Below are 15,070 nucleotides of genomic sequence, written 5' to 3'. Positions count from 1 at the left end.
CATGGAGGCATGCACCAACCGGATCTGCGATGAAATGGCCCAACTAAGGCAGGCCATTAACCGCATTGCAGACGCAATTGAGTGCAGATGCCCACTCCCAACCCAGGATGAACAGGGCCCCGCCTCCTCAGGGAGTTCACGGCAAACTAGCCCCCTACGCCGGTCTATGCGCAACCTGAGGCGCACCACATCGCAACCACCCGAAGACGGAGCAGGCACTGACAAATAGGGCCATCAAGGACTATCTGCCACATGTGGAGAGGGACACGTTCACGCCTTGAGGCTCACGTGGGAGTGTTGGGGGGGAGGGGAGTAAGGGTGTATTCAGGGGTGTTGTGGGGGCAGGGGGTAAGGGTGTATTCGGGGTGTTGTGGGGGGAGGAGGGTAAGGGTATATTCGGGGGTGTTGTGGGGGAGGGGGCTAAGGGTGTATTCGGGGGTGTTGTGGGGGGAGGGGGCTAAGGGTGTATTCGGGGGTGTTGTGGGGGAGGGGGCTAAGGGTGTATTCGGGGGTGTTGTGGGAGGAGGGGGGTACGGGCGTTTGCACATTTGGGGTCATGCACTTTCTGTTCACATTATGTTCGAAATACAATGTTCTGAGGTTAAAACACAGGCCTGGTCTCCATCATTGTGTGTGTGTGATTTTCTTTGGGACAGGGGCCTTTGTGGGCCTCAAAATGGGCACAAGGGCAACAATGCACATCTCTCCATCCATGATATCCCACCTTTGTACATGATGCTATTCCTGATTCAGATGCTGACGCAGATCCTGTCCCGCCGTGCCATCGCCTCTTGCATGTCCTGGCGGAGCATTTCACCCATACTCATCCACATCCACATCATGCTCATCTGGTGTTTGCATGGTGCCATGGGCACATTCTATCAGATGCACATTTAGTTGTGCCTTACACATGCCATGGTCATCTTCGCCTTGAATCCGGGGGTTTGTTGGCTGCCCTTGTGGTATTTCTGGGTGCCCTGGTGGTGCTTGCGGCGCCAGTCTTGCCCTCCTCCTCCTCCTCCTCCTCCTTCGTCTCATCTGTGCTGCCTGTTGTTGTTGGTGCAGCACTGCAATCATGTACACAGGCCCATGTCATGCTGCTGGTATTGGGACCATCTTGCTGTGGGAAGGGGTGTGGGAAGGGGTGTGGTGTGCTCTTTAGTGCTGCCTGTCTCCATTGCCTCCACCTGTGCTGATTGTGTCCACCTGTGGCAGATGGGAACACTGCTCAGGTCTGTTAACGTGTGGTTTTCGTTGCTGTTATTAGCGCCATGCAGGTAACTGCTTTTTGGGTCTTTGGGATGCCGGTATTCCCATGTACGCATGGGTTGTGATTGCGTGCTATTAGCGCCATGGCGCTATTTACGGTGTGGGGGTCGCGCGCACGCGGCCCCGCCGCTATTAGTGGCACCGTACTTTATGGGTCCACTAATAGCGGTGGGTCCGGGTCATGATCGGCTTGGGAGAATAACGTTGCCGGTATTTCGTTACCGGACAATGTGTAATGAGGCCCAATATCTTTTCCCATATACATATATTTTACGCTCTTACTCTTGCATTATATTTTATCCCCCCTCCCTCCGTTACTCTCTGTTATTTTCTATGCATGCATCCCTTTTGCCACACTCTCTTGGTCTTAGTCACTCAGCGTTCGCATGTTTTCGTCTTCAGACCCTCAGGATCACTGCTTTCGTTACCGCCTCTTCGGCATGTTTTCCGATCCGCTTTGTGTAGATGTGGGAGGGGTTCCTATATAAAAATAGGGGACCTGTCACACCCGTCTTGCAAGATTTGGGTCGTATTCTAACCACGATCTACGGGGAGCTTCACGTCCTGTCAGCCGAATGGCAAAGGTCGTACGAAATTGCCGAGACCCTAAAGTTTACTTATGTCGACGGCTGATGGTATCTTATCTAACCATCAATCTCTGCTACCAAGTCAACTGGAGACTTCCAGCCCTTTAAGATGAGTAGCATCATGAGTAGCAGGAGATGGATGGGGTTGCAGATTCTAATCAAACATCAATAATTCAGATGACACAAATAGTTTGGCAAAAAGTTTGTTTGTTTTAATGGAAGTAAGTAAAACAGGGAGTACAACTGACATCAGCAATCGCTCGATACTCCACTCTCAATCATTTCATTAAAAATCTGGGTTCTTAAACCCTAAATTGGTCATAGCTGACGTGCTGACCTGCATCATTACCAACGTCATCCTACGTGGCAAACTTCTAAAACCTATCGGGAAGCAGGATTGGCTCTAAGTGAACTACTATGTGTAGGTGTAATATATGTATAGAGTAACAGAGAGAAATAATTGGATAGTCAACAACAAGGGGGCAACTAAGCCCTGCCTTCAAAATGGCCACTATGAACAGAAATAAATGTACAACGTCCCATTGGCTACACAAATATAGGACCCCCAACTACATAGTCCTCTACAATTGGTTGGTTACAAACCCCAGTCAATAACTTTCCACCTACGTGGGCATCATGCAGACTGACCAACCAGGTGCGGGTGAGCTTGTCTTGATAACAGCTTCCCACCAATTAAAAGTATACTCCTTCACCACCTCAATGTTTCAGTGTCAATTAGTGTTTGAAGTTGGCCTTGAGTCTGTACTGTTCTCTGGGATTTTTTAAGGAGTATGGGTACTGTCTGGCTTCCGTGCTTAGGTGTGATCCCCTCATGCGTCCAACTATCTTCCATCACGTGATGGACACCACGATTTGAGCCTTTTTCTTGTATTTGATTTTTTTCCTCAATAGTCCTCTGACATCTTTTGTTTTCACTTGACCTTCTTGAACAGGAGCTTCTGCTCTTTCATATTAATTGTCAGCCAATTTTAGTTCTGACAAGACCTTGGCTCTTTGGCTCATCCAACTCCTTAGCTGCACTATATTCAGTTTAATTCAATTGCTTTTGTAACTGCAACACTGAATTGAGGCCTTCCTCGTTACTCAAGACTGCTATGTACGTAGTGGAACCTTCATTCTTTATTCAATCCATATGTATCTATGAGGTATATTTTTATATTTTGGCGCTTGCTGCAATGTCTTTATTATAAGCATTTTGCTAGCTTCATGATTGCTTTGCTGCTTGCGTTTCATTGCATCTGTACACATTTAAACAAACTAAGTATCTTCATCATGCTTATGGCATAAATCTCTTTATCTTAATCTCAAGATGTCACTTATCCTTAGTACTTCTTTGTTCTTCCTAAATCTCCTCTGCTGGATGCTGATTCCCCTGTTGGATGCTGACTCCTCTTCCGGATGCTGATCCTCTACTGACTCTTCTGCTGGATGCTGACTCCTTTGCCGACTCTTCTGCTGGATGCTGATTCCTCTGATGACTCCTCTGCTGGATATTGACTCCCCTGCAGACTCTCCACTGGATGCTCATTCCTCTGCAGCATGCTGACTGATCTGCTGACTCCTCTGCTGGATGATGATCCTCTCTGCTGACTTCTCTGCTGGATGCTGACTCATCTGCTGAATGCTGACTCCCCTGTTGGATGCTGACTCCTCTGCCAGATGGTGATCCTCTACTGACTCCTCTGCTGGATGCTGACTCCTTTGCCGACTTCTCTGCTGGATTCTGATTCCTCTGATGACTCCTCTGCTGGATGTTGACTCCTCTGCAGACTCTCCTGCTGGATGCTGACTCCTCTGCAGCATGCTGACTGATCTGCTGACTCCTCTGCTGGATGATGATCCTCTCTGCTGACTCCTCTGCTGGATGCTGACTCATCTGCTGAATGCTGACTCCCCTGTTGGATGATGATCCTCTGCAGACTCTCCTGCTGGATGCTGACTCTTCTGCAGCATGCTGACTGATCTGCGGACTCCTCTGCTGGATAATGATCCTCTCTGCTGACTCCTCTGCTGGATGCTGACTCATCTGCTGAATGCTGACTCCCCTGTTGGATGATGATCCTCTGCAGACTCTGCTGCTGGATGCTGGCTACTCTACTGACTCCTCTGCTGGATGATGATCCACTGCTGACTCCGATGCTGGATGCTGATTCCCCTTCTGGATGCTGATTCCCCTGCTGGATGCTGACTCCTTTGCTGGATGATGATCCTCTGCTAACACCGCTGCAGGATGCTGACTCCTCTGCTGGAGGTATGACTCATCTGCAGACTCCTCTGCTAGATGCTGATTTACCTGCCGGATGCTGATTCTCCTGCTGGACGCTGACTCCTCTGCTGGATGCTGACTCCTCTGCCTGATGATGACTCCTCTGCTGGATTATGACTCCTCTACTGGATGCTGATTCTCTCCTTCTGGTTCAGAGTGTGTATTTAACACGTCACACAATAACAAATCCTACTGCCCGCACACATTAGTACCTCACACTACTACAGCGCAAAACTACATTGATTGCTTTTCGTGTTTGGTCTATTTATATTGATTTCAGTTTCTTAGTACTACTAGTTGAAACAGAGAAACAGTGGTTTGACTGCTGATGGCCTAATTGCACTTAGTTTTGGTCACTACTGCCTCACTGCACCTATTCCTCTACCTCACAAGTACAGATTACACCTCATCTTCTCCTTAGTCACTATAGCCATACCCCTCATGAGGGGGTTTCACTCGCCCACTTGTATTGCTCCCATACCCCTCTGCACTTCTCCGGTAGTACTACCCCCAAGATACCCCTCTTGCACTGCTTATTTCCACTCCAACCTTATATTGTCCATTTGCTTCCCTCTCGGATTCACATCTCCCTAATCAGCTCACTTCCGCCCCCACTTAACTTACACTATGACTCTGGTGTGGACATTCCCTCTTCACCTACACTTCCTTTCTCATCACTCCCATTACCTCCTGCCTTTTAGCGATGGTGGTCACAAAAACCTGCCTTACCTCCAAGGACATAGCCAGACTAGCAGGCATTCAATGAGACTCCACTACCTTCTCCCACTCGCGTCAAACCAATCAAGGAAAGGTAGCAGAGTGTGTACATACATCAGCAAAGATACCCAATCCAACCACTTCCACCTTTAAACTAAATGCTCACTTCCATTGAATACATTCCTGTTCAATTGCATTCCTCAGACTCCGCTTACCATAACTCTCATCCAGTGTGCCGCTGTTATGCTCCATGACTTTTCCATGACTTCGACCACTCGCTGAATCGCCTAACCACCCTCGTCCCGCCGTACTCATCGAAGAAGTCATTCTCATGAAGATGCGGAAATCTGACCAGCCTCAGCTTGACTCCTTCCTCTCAAACCATTCCCTGTTCCCTCTGCAACCAGCCTCCCACATCCATTGCAGCTGACGGGGTCCAACATACATCGCAGGTCACGGGGTCCCACATCCATTGCAGCTGACGGGGTCCCACATCCATTGCAGCTGACGGGGTCCAACATACATTGCAGGTCACGGGGTCCCAGATCCATTGCAGCTGACGGGGTCCCACATCCATTGAAGTTCAGGGGGTCCCACATCCATTGCAGGTCACGGGGTCCCACATCCATCGGAGCTCACAGAGTCCCACAACCATCGCAGCTCACGGGGTCCCACATCCATCGCTAGTCACGGGGTCCCACACCCATTGCAGCTCACAGAGTCCCACATCCATTGCAGCTGACGGGGTCCAACATACATTGCAGGTCACGGGGTCCCACATCCATTGGGGTCACGGGGTCCCACATCCACTGCAGCTGACGGGGTCCAACATACATTGCAGGTCACGGAGTCGCACATCCATCGGAGCTCACAGAGTCCCACAACCATCGCAGCTCACGGGGTCCCACATCCATCGCTGGTCACGGGGTCCCACACCCATCGCTGGTCACGGGGTCCCACACCCATTGCAGCTCACAGAGTCCCACATCCATTGCAGCTCATGGGGTCCCACATCCATTGCAGGTCACGAGGTCCATATCCATTGCAGGTCACGGGGTCCCACATCCATCGCAGCTCACGGGGTCCCACATCCATCACTGGTCACGGGGTCCCACACCCATTGCAGCTCACAGAGTCCCACATCCATTGCAGCTCATGGGGTCCCACATCCATTGCAGGTCACGGGGTCCATATCATTGCAGGTCACGGGGTCCCACATCCATCGCAGGTCACGGGGTCCCACATCCATTGAAGTTCAGGGGGTCCCACATCCATTGCAGGTCATGGGGTCCCAAATCCATTGCAGGTCACGGGGTCCCACATCCATTGCAGCTCACGGAGTCCAACATCAATTGCAGCTCACGGGGTCCCACATCCATTGCAGCTCACGGAGTCCCACATCCATCGCAGCTCATGGAGTCCCACATCCATCGCGGCCCACGGGGTCCCACATCCATCGCAGGTCACGGGGTCCCACACCCATTGCAGCTCACAGAGTCCCACATCCATTGCAGCTCACGGGGTCCAACATCCATTGCAGGTCTCAGGGTCCCACATCCATTGCAGCTCACGGGGTCCCACATACATTGCAGGTCACAGGGTCCCACATCCATTGCAGCTCACGGGGTCCCACATCCATTGCAGCTCACGGGGTCCCGCATCCATTGCAGGTGACAGGGTCCCACATCCATTGCAGGTCACGGGGTCCATATCCATTGCAGGTCACGGGGTCCCACATCCATTGCAGCTCACGGGGTCACACATCCATTGCAGGTCACGGGGTCCAACATCCATTGCAGGTCACAGGGTCCCACATCCATTGCAGCTCACAGAGTCCCACATCCATTGCAGCTCATGGGGTCCCACATCCATTGCAGGTCACGGGGTCCATATCCATTGCAGGTCACGGGGTCCCACATCCATCGCAGGTCACGGGGTCCCACATCCATTGAAGTTCAGGGGGTCCCACATCCATTGCAGGTCATGGGGTCCCAAATCCATTGCAGGTCACGGGGTCCCACATCCATTGCAGCTCACGGAGTCCAACATCAATTGCAGCTCACGGGGTCCCACATCCATTGCAGCTCACGGAGTCCCACATCCATCGCAGCTCACAGAGTCCCACATCCATCGCGGCCCACGGGGTCCCACATCCATCGCAGCTCACGGGGTCCCACACCCATTGCAGCTCACAGAGTCCCACATCCATTGCAGCTCACGGGGTCCAACATCCATTGCAGGTCTCAGGGTCCAACATCCATTGCAGCTCACGGGGTCCCACATCCATTGCAGGTCACAGGGTCCCACATCCATTGCAGCTCACGGGGTCCCACATCCATTGCAGCTCACGGGGTCCCGCATCCATTGCAGGTGACAGGGTCCCACATCCATTGCAGGTCACGGGGTCCATATCCATTGCAGGTCACGGGGTCCCACATCCATTGCAGCTCACGGGGTCCCACATCCATTGCAGGTCACGGGGTCCAACATCCATTGCAGGACACAGGGTCCCACATCCATTGCAGCTCACGGGGTCCCACATCCATTGCAGGTCACAGGGTCCCACATCCATTGCAGCTCACAGGGTCCCACATCCATTGCAGCTCACGGGGTCCCACATCCATTGCAGGTGACAGGGTCCCGCATCCATTGCAGGTCACGGGGTCCCACATCCATTGCAGCTCACGGGGTCCCACATCCATTGCAGGTCACGGGGTCCCGCATCCATTGCAGGTCACGGGGTCCCACATCCATTGCAGCTCACGGGGTCCCACATCCATTGCAGGTCACGGGGTCCCACATCCATTGCTGGTCACGGGGTCCCACATCCATTGCAGCTCACGGGGTCCTGCATCCATTGCAGCTCACGGGGTCCCGCATGCATTGCAGCTCACAGGGTCCCGCATCCATTGCAGCACACAGAGTCCCACATCCATTGCAGCTCACAGGGTCCCACATCCATTGCAGGTCACAGGGTCCATATCCATTGCAGGTCACGGGGTCCCACATCCATCGCAGGTCACGGGGTCCCACATCCATTGCAGGTCTTGGGGTCCCACATCCATTGCAGGTCATGGGGTCCCACATCCATTGCAGGTCACGGGGTCCCACATCCATTGCAGCTCACGGAGTCCAACATCAATTGCAGCTCACGGGGTCCCACATCCATTGCAGCTCACGGAGTCCCACATCCATCGCAGCTCACGGAGTCCCACATCCATCGCAGCCCACGGGGTCCCACATCCATCGCAGGTCACGGGGTCCCACATCCATTGCAGCTCACGGGGTCCCACATCCATTGCAGGTCACAGGGTCCCACATTCATTGCAGGTCACGGGGTCCTGCATCCATTGCAGGTCACGGGGTCCCACATCCATTGCAGGTCACGGGGTCCCACATCCATTGCAGGTCACGGGGTCCCACATCCATTGCAGGTCACAGGGTCCCACATCCATTGCTGGTCACGGGGTCCCACATCCATTGCAGCTCACGGGGTCCCACATGCATTGCAGCTCACGGGGTCCCGCATCCATTGCAGCACACAGAGTCCCACATCCATTGCAGCTCACAGGGTCCCACATCCATTGCAGGTCACGGGGTCCATATCCATTGCAGGTCACGGGGTCCCACATCCATCGCAGGTCACGGGGTCCCACATCCATTGCAGGTCACGGGGTCCCACATCCATTGCAGGTCATGGGGTCCCACATCCATTGCAGGTCATGGGGTCCCACATCCATTGCAGCTCACGGAGACCAACATCCATTGCAGCTCACGGAGTCCCACATCCATCGCAGCTCACGGAGTCCCACATCTATCGCAGCTCATGGGGTCCCACATCCATCGCAGGTCACGGGGTCCACACCCATTGCAGCTCACAGAGTCCCACATCCATTGCAGCTCACGGGATGCCACATCCATTGCAGCTCACAGGGTCCCGCATCCATTGCAGGTGACTGGGTCCCGCATCCATTGCAGGTCACGGGGTCCCACATCCATTGCAACACACGGGGTCCCACATCCATAGCAGCTCACGGGGTCCCACATCCATTGCAGCTCACTGGGTCCCACATCCATTGCAGCTCACGGGGTCCCACATTTCTCTTCTTCTCTGTTTAGTGCTCATCTTCCTCTAATGACCCCGCCCTCTCTCAAACTCCCCCTGCCTATACTGCATCTCCTCCCCCCACCACTCCACTCCCACCTCTCCATGACCACCAAGTTCAACTTCCATCCTGTGTCAATGGCTCCCTCTTTTGACCAGGGAAGGTCCTTCCTTGAGGTGCTCTCTCCACCCCTTACTACCTTCAAGCACCATTAGCCTGTCCGTCCTTTCACTCCTTCCTGCCCACATCCTCAGACATGGATCTTTCCTGCCAGGCATCAATTGACATGTGTGTTTCGGCCTACTGAGCTGACGCAGGCCCCTTCACTGTCTACCGTGTATCCCTTTGCACATGGTCCTCTGCCCTTGACTCTACCAAGTCGTGACAGTTCACCACCCTTCTCTGTTCTCCCCATTCTTACCATCTTATGTACTTTATCCAGGGCTCCCCAGTCCATACTTGCCATCACTTGTCCACTCCCCATTCATTCCTCTCTCCCGCCCGCCTTCTCTCCTCCATCTCCCGCTCTTACCACTTTCACTCTCACTGACTTTCCTCCAGCACTTCGGGTGAACTGTCTCGCATACATTGTTTTGCCAATCCTTCCGTTGCCACTTCAGACTCCTTTGCATCCAGGATCATCAAGGCACTGGCACATCTTATCTGTACCTATCACCAATTTACCCCTTCTAAAACACTGTTGACCCCAATAACCCTGCCAGCTATTGACCTGTCTCACTCCCCGCCCCCCATAATTCCAAATCCTACAGTGTATGCTGTTCAACTACAACACCACTCACCTAGAGACGCATGAACTGAGCGTCCCCACAAGTCTTGATTTTACCGCTGTCACTCCACAGAAACAGTGTTTACCGAAGTCTCTGACCTCATCTTCCTTGATCTCACTAGTGTTCACTCAAGTCTCTAAACTCATCATCCTTGATCTCACCAGTGTTCACGCAAGTCACTAACCTCATCTTCCTTGATCTCACCAGTGTTCACCAAAGTTGCTAACCTCATCTTCCTTGATCTCACCAGTGTTCATCCAAGTCTCTGACCTCATCTTCCTTGATCTCACCAGTGTTCACGCAAGTCTCTGACCTCATCTTCTTGATCTCACTAGTGTTCACTCAAGTCGCTAACCTCATCTTCCTTGATCTCACCAGTGTTCACGCAAGTCACTAACCTCATCTTCCTTGATCTCACCAGTGTATACCAAAGTTGCTAACCTCATCTTCCTTGATCTCACCAGTGTTCATCCAAGTCTCTGACCTCATCTTCCTTGATCTCACCAGTGTTCACGCAAGTCTCTGACCTAATTTTCTTGATCTCACTAGTGTTAACTCAAGTCGCTAACCTCATCTTCCTTCATCTCACCAGTGTTCACCAAAGTTGCTAACCTCATCTTCTTTGAACTCACCAGTGTTCACCAAAGTTGCTAACCTCATCTTCCTTGATCTCACCAGTGTTCATCCAAGTCTCTGACATCATCTTCCTTGATCTCACCAGTGTTCACGCAAGTCTCTGACCTCATCTTCTTGATCTCACTAGTGTTCACTCAAGTCGCTAACCTCATCTTCCTTCATCTCACCAGTGTTCACCAAAGTTGCTAACCTCATCTTCCTTGATCTCACCAGTGTTATTGATATTGATATTTTATTTGTATCATGCTCGTATGCAAGTGTTTCAGAGCGCGACATGGCAAGGGAGGGTAACAAGGGCGAACAAAAACAACGATCTTACAAGGCCCAATGACTTTGAGAACGCACAAGTGCATGGGAGAGGAAAGGGGAAAAGTGCATGGAAGGGGGAGAAATGGAATGTGCTGAGCAGAGGAAAACAGATACATAATAAATAAATAAATAAATAAATAAATAAATAAATTAAAAAATAAATTAATTAATTAATAAATAATAAAACACAACAAACAGTGGTAGTGCAGCCAGCAAGTGGCAAGTGCTAGGTTTAAGGCAACTGACAAGGTGTGTCTGATAAGTGCAGAAAAGGGGGGAGGGGGTCTGTAGGGTTACAGATACAGACCCCAGTGCAAGGGATTGCCAGGAGGCAGTGCGGGTGGGTGGCAGGATGTTAGGGAGAATTCTCATTTTATGGCTGATTTCCCTTACCTATATAGTCCCCCAGCAGCTTTGCTGGATTTGAAGGGTTTGTTTCTTTTTACCTGCTAAGAGTGAGACTCTTTTTCCCACTCTTAGGCATCTTTGCTATGTGTGTTCTTGGCTATGTTTGTGTGTAATGTCTATGGGATTTTCTCACCCCCATAGGAACCATCTTTATTCACATGTGTTACACAGCACCCTCAGTGCAGTGACACAGGGGTGTCGTAGCGACCCCCAAACATAGACTCCATACCCTGGGACTGACTACTGTCTCCCAGGGCATGTAAAGTCCCCATTGACTTTACTAGTCAATTTTTATGAACTTAACCAGTACAACCCATCTTACTATGGAGGCACTGGAAAGGGTTAATAGTTTTTCCCTTAGGTTCATTTTCGAGGGGTTACCATAAAGTCCCTCTCTCTAAAGTTTCTGGCTGGTGGCAGTGGTTACTACCATAAATATTCGACCGCAAATATTTTCCTATGGGATTTTCCCATTGTTCGAGGCTAACACTTTTTCTGACAGCCTCTAACATACCGCCGGTTTATTTTATTAACTCTACTCCGGTAGGTTTTATTTGCCAGAACTTTAATATAAATTCTTTCTCGTGTCTTACTCTAAACTCCTAACCCAGGTCAGGGATCCTTTGTTCATCCTTTTGGCGGGCTTCTGCCAAGAAGGCCTCCTTTCGGCGCCACTGAGTCTGGGGTGGGTCCGTTGTGTGGGCGGGGGAGTAGAACCCATGTCGCACTCTAGCCTGATAGGCTGGAGGGTCTCCCGCCAAGATGACCACTCCACTGTGTGAGTGACAGCTAGGCTGTATGAATGGGGTTCTTTTTGCATAAAAGCAGGGTCCTGAGGACTGGAAGAGCAAGACGTTGCCACTGGAACTAAGAAGCCGAAGAGGAGAGAAGCCAAAGACATCTGCAACAACTGAAACACCGGTGAAGCCCTGCTGCAGCGTCTCACCACTTCTTTTTCCATACGACGAGAGGAGATCTTCTTCGCAAGAGCCTTTTTCCCTTGAGCTGGTGGGACCAACCAATTCGCCTATCGCTCCCTCGGACCTGCCTTGGTCGAATCGCCAGTGCCCAGCACTTGGAGGCCGGATAGGCAAGCAGCCATCCACCATGACTGCGATTTAAAGGAGCGTACCTTTTTTTTTGTTTGGCAGCACTGCGGCTGGTTTCATCCCTGGGTAGTGCAGTAACTCGGACCTTCCTCCACGTCGAGAGCCTCTCTTCCCCTGCTGGATCCCCCGAACTGCAGGAACTACCAGGAACAACCACCACCACAGGAGCCACTTCTTACGTTTAAGGTACATTGTTCCGCCAGGCCTCCCTTTCCCCGTGGTAGCCCTAAAGGTGTTTTAAATCCTTTATCTACTTGTCGGGTTGGCCGCCCTTTCGTCTAACATTGTCTTTCGCCTTGCATCTACCTTTTCAATATTCGTTAACCAAAGACTTGACTGCAGCTACAAGAACATTTTTTCTTGGTCCTGTACCACTGACTCTGGCTCAGGCCTATTGACTCTGGCTGATTTGTTAGATCTGCTTTCACTAGATTGATTCTCAACTAGAAATGTGTTGATGCACCTGAATCTTCTAAGCACCTCTTCCGTCCTACTGTTTAACGTGTGAAGTGCCATTTTGCTCAGTTTGCTCAGTTTTCAATTACTTATCTTTTGTACTAAAGTACTACTGTGCATTACTTGTTCACAAAACTTCAGGCAAGTGTTGCTAGGGGGTTTCTGAAGATATTTCGGTTTAACTGGTGCTTTCTCTCCCTTTTACTAAATTGCTAGAGTGCCATTTGTAGTTGGTTTTCACTGTGCCGTTTTGCTCAGTGTTCACTCTACCGCAAACTTGTCTACAATTAACTAGGGAGTTGTGGATACTTTCCTTGACTGAATTTAACTTGCTTTATTAACTGTGATTTATGTGTTGAACTAGATGTGTATAAAATAAATCTATATATTCTTTTTTTTTTAATACAAAGCTGTGGTCAGTGTTTCCTTGTTTTATAGTGCTGTAGTCCTAAAGTGTAAACCCTGAATACTGCTCATCTCCCTCTTGAGATAAGTCTGACTGCTCAGCCACAGCTACCAACTAAATCTTTGTGGTACAGACTGATACCAAAGGGGAGTTTTCTTGCTCATACCTGTAGTCTTAATCTTCTGTAGTGCTCCCTAAGGGAACTGCACAGGATTCTGCCTAACACAGGGTGAGCAGGTACCTGGGCCCGGAAGTCAGAGGGTAGGCCAGGTGCACAGTGCCAAGAGAGAACAGATCAGCAGGGGAGAGGAGAGGCGAAGGCAGAAGCAAAGAGGAAGGTCTTGAGGTGCTTCCGGAACCAGAGATGGTTCTCCTCAAGTTTCAGAGTGGCAGAGAGGCTGTTCCAGAGGGAGGCCCCAGCCGAAGAAAGAGATCTACCCCAGCTTGTGTTCACCCAAGTCTCTAACCTCATCTTCCTTGATCTCACCAGTGTTCACCCAAGTCCCTAAGTAAGCAAACTGTTTACAGAATTCCCTGTGTAAACATTGACTGAGTTCCACAGAATGCACTGTGGAAGCTAAGCATTGACTAAGTAAGCAAACTATTCACAGAACGCCCTGTGTAAGCATTGACTATGTCCTACCCAGGCATAGCTTTCATTTAGATAATGCTTGTGCAGTGATTTGGAATTGTCAAGCTGATGCGTAAAGCTGCTTATCAAATGGTTTTCTAGCAAGTGCTACCTAAGTAAACATTTATTAAGGCCATATCATTTTAGACTGCATTGAACTAATATGCAACTTTAATAAACGTTAATGAATAGTCGGTGAACATTTTATAAGCAGTGTCCTCAATGCTTCAAAATACATCAGCTTCTTCTAGGAGATAAATGCGTGTCACTGCTTGAGCCCTGTTATGTAGACATTCTGCCTGCTTGAGACATTTTAAGCAACATTCCTGCTTGTCAATGCTTGGGACCTGTAATGTAAACATTCTGCCTGCTTGGTGGGAGCTTGAGGCATTTTAAGCAAGCATTCCTGCTTGTCACTGCTTGGGACCTGTTATGTAAACATTCTGCCTGCTTGGTGGGAGCTTGAGACATTTTAAGCAAGCATTCCTGCTTGTCACTGCTTGGGACCTGTTATGTAAACATTCTGCCTGCTTGGTGGGAGCTTGAGACATTTTAAGTAAGCATTCCTGCTTGTCACTGCTTGGGACCTGTTATGTAAACATTCTGCCTGCTTGGTGGGAGCTTGAGACATTTTAAGCAAGCATTCCTGCTTGTCACTGCTTGGGACCTGTTATGTAAACATTCTGCCTGCTTGGTAAGAGCTTGTGGCATTTTAAGCAAGCATTCCTGCTTGTCACTGCCTGGGACCTGTTATGTAAACATTCTGCCTGCTTGGTAAGAGCTTGAGCCATTTTAAGCAAGCATTCATGCTTGTCACTGCTTGGGACCTGTTATCTAAACATTCTGCCTGCTTGGTGGGAGCTTGAGACATTTTAAGCAAGCATTCCTGCTTGTCACTGCTTGGGACCTGTTATGTAAACATTCTGCCTGCTTGGTAAGAGCTTGAGGCATTTTAAGCAAGCATTCCTGCTTGTCACTGCCTGGGACCTGTTATGTAAACATTCTGCCTGCTTGGTAAGAGCTTGAGGCATTTTAAGCAAGCATTCATGCTTGTCACTGCTTGGGACCTGTTATCGAAACATTCTGCCTGCTTGGTAAGAGCTTGAGGCATTTTAAGCAAGCATTCCTGCTTGTCACTGCTTGGGACCTGTTATGTAAACATTCTGCCTGCTTGGTAAGAGCTTGAGGCATTTTAAGCAAGCATTCATGCTTGTCACTGCTTGGGACCTGTTATCTAAACATTCTGCCTGCTTGGTAAGAGCTTGAAGCATTTTAATCAAGCATTCCTGCTTGTCACTGCTTGGGACCTGTTATGTAAACATTCTGCCTGCTTGGTAAGAGCTTGAGGCATGTTAAGCAAG

At 50.2% G+C, this 15,070-nt stretch overlaps 1 protein-coding gene across 1 annotated transcript in view; it reads left to right on the top strand.

The window, feature by feature from the left end:
• Nucleotides 1-15,070, top strand: part of LOC138480667 (uncharacterized) — a 248,614-nt gene that overhangs the window by 93,897 nt on the left and 139,647 nt on the right. The window lies entirely within an intron of this gene.

Source organism: Ambystoma mexicanum, chromosome 5p (assembly GCF_040938575.1).
Source record: "Ambystoma mexicanum isolate Mex_15411 chromosome 5p, UKY_AmexF1_1, whole genome shotgun sequence".
Classification (NCBI taxonomy): Eukaryota; Metazoa; Chordata; class Amphibia; order Caudata; family Ambystomatidae; genus Ambystoma; species Ambystoma mexicanum.
Note: the sequence above shows the minus strand (reverse complement) of the source record. Positions and strands in the feature narration are given on the sequence as shown.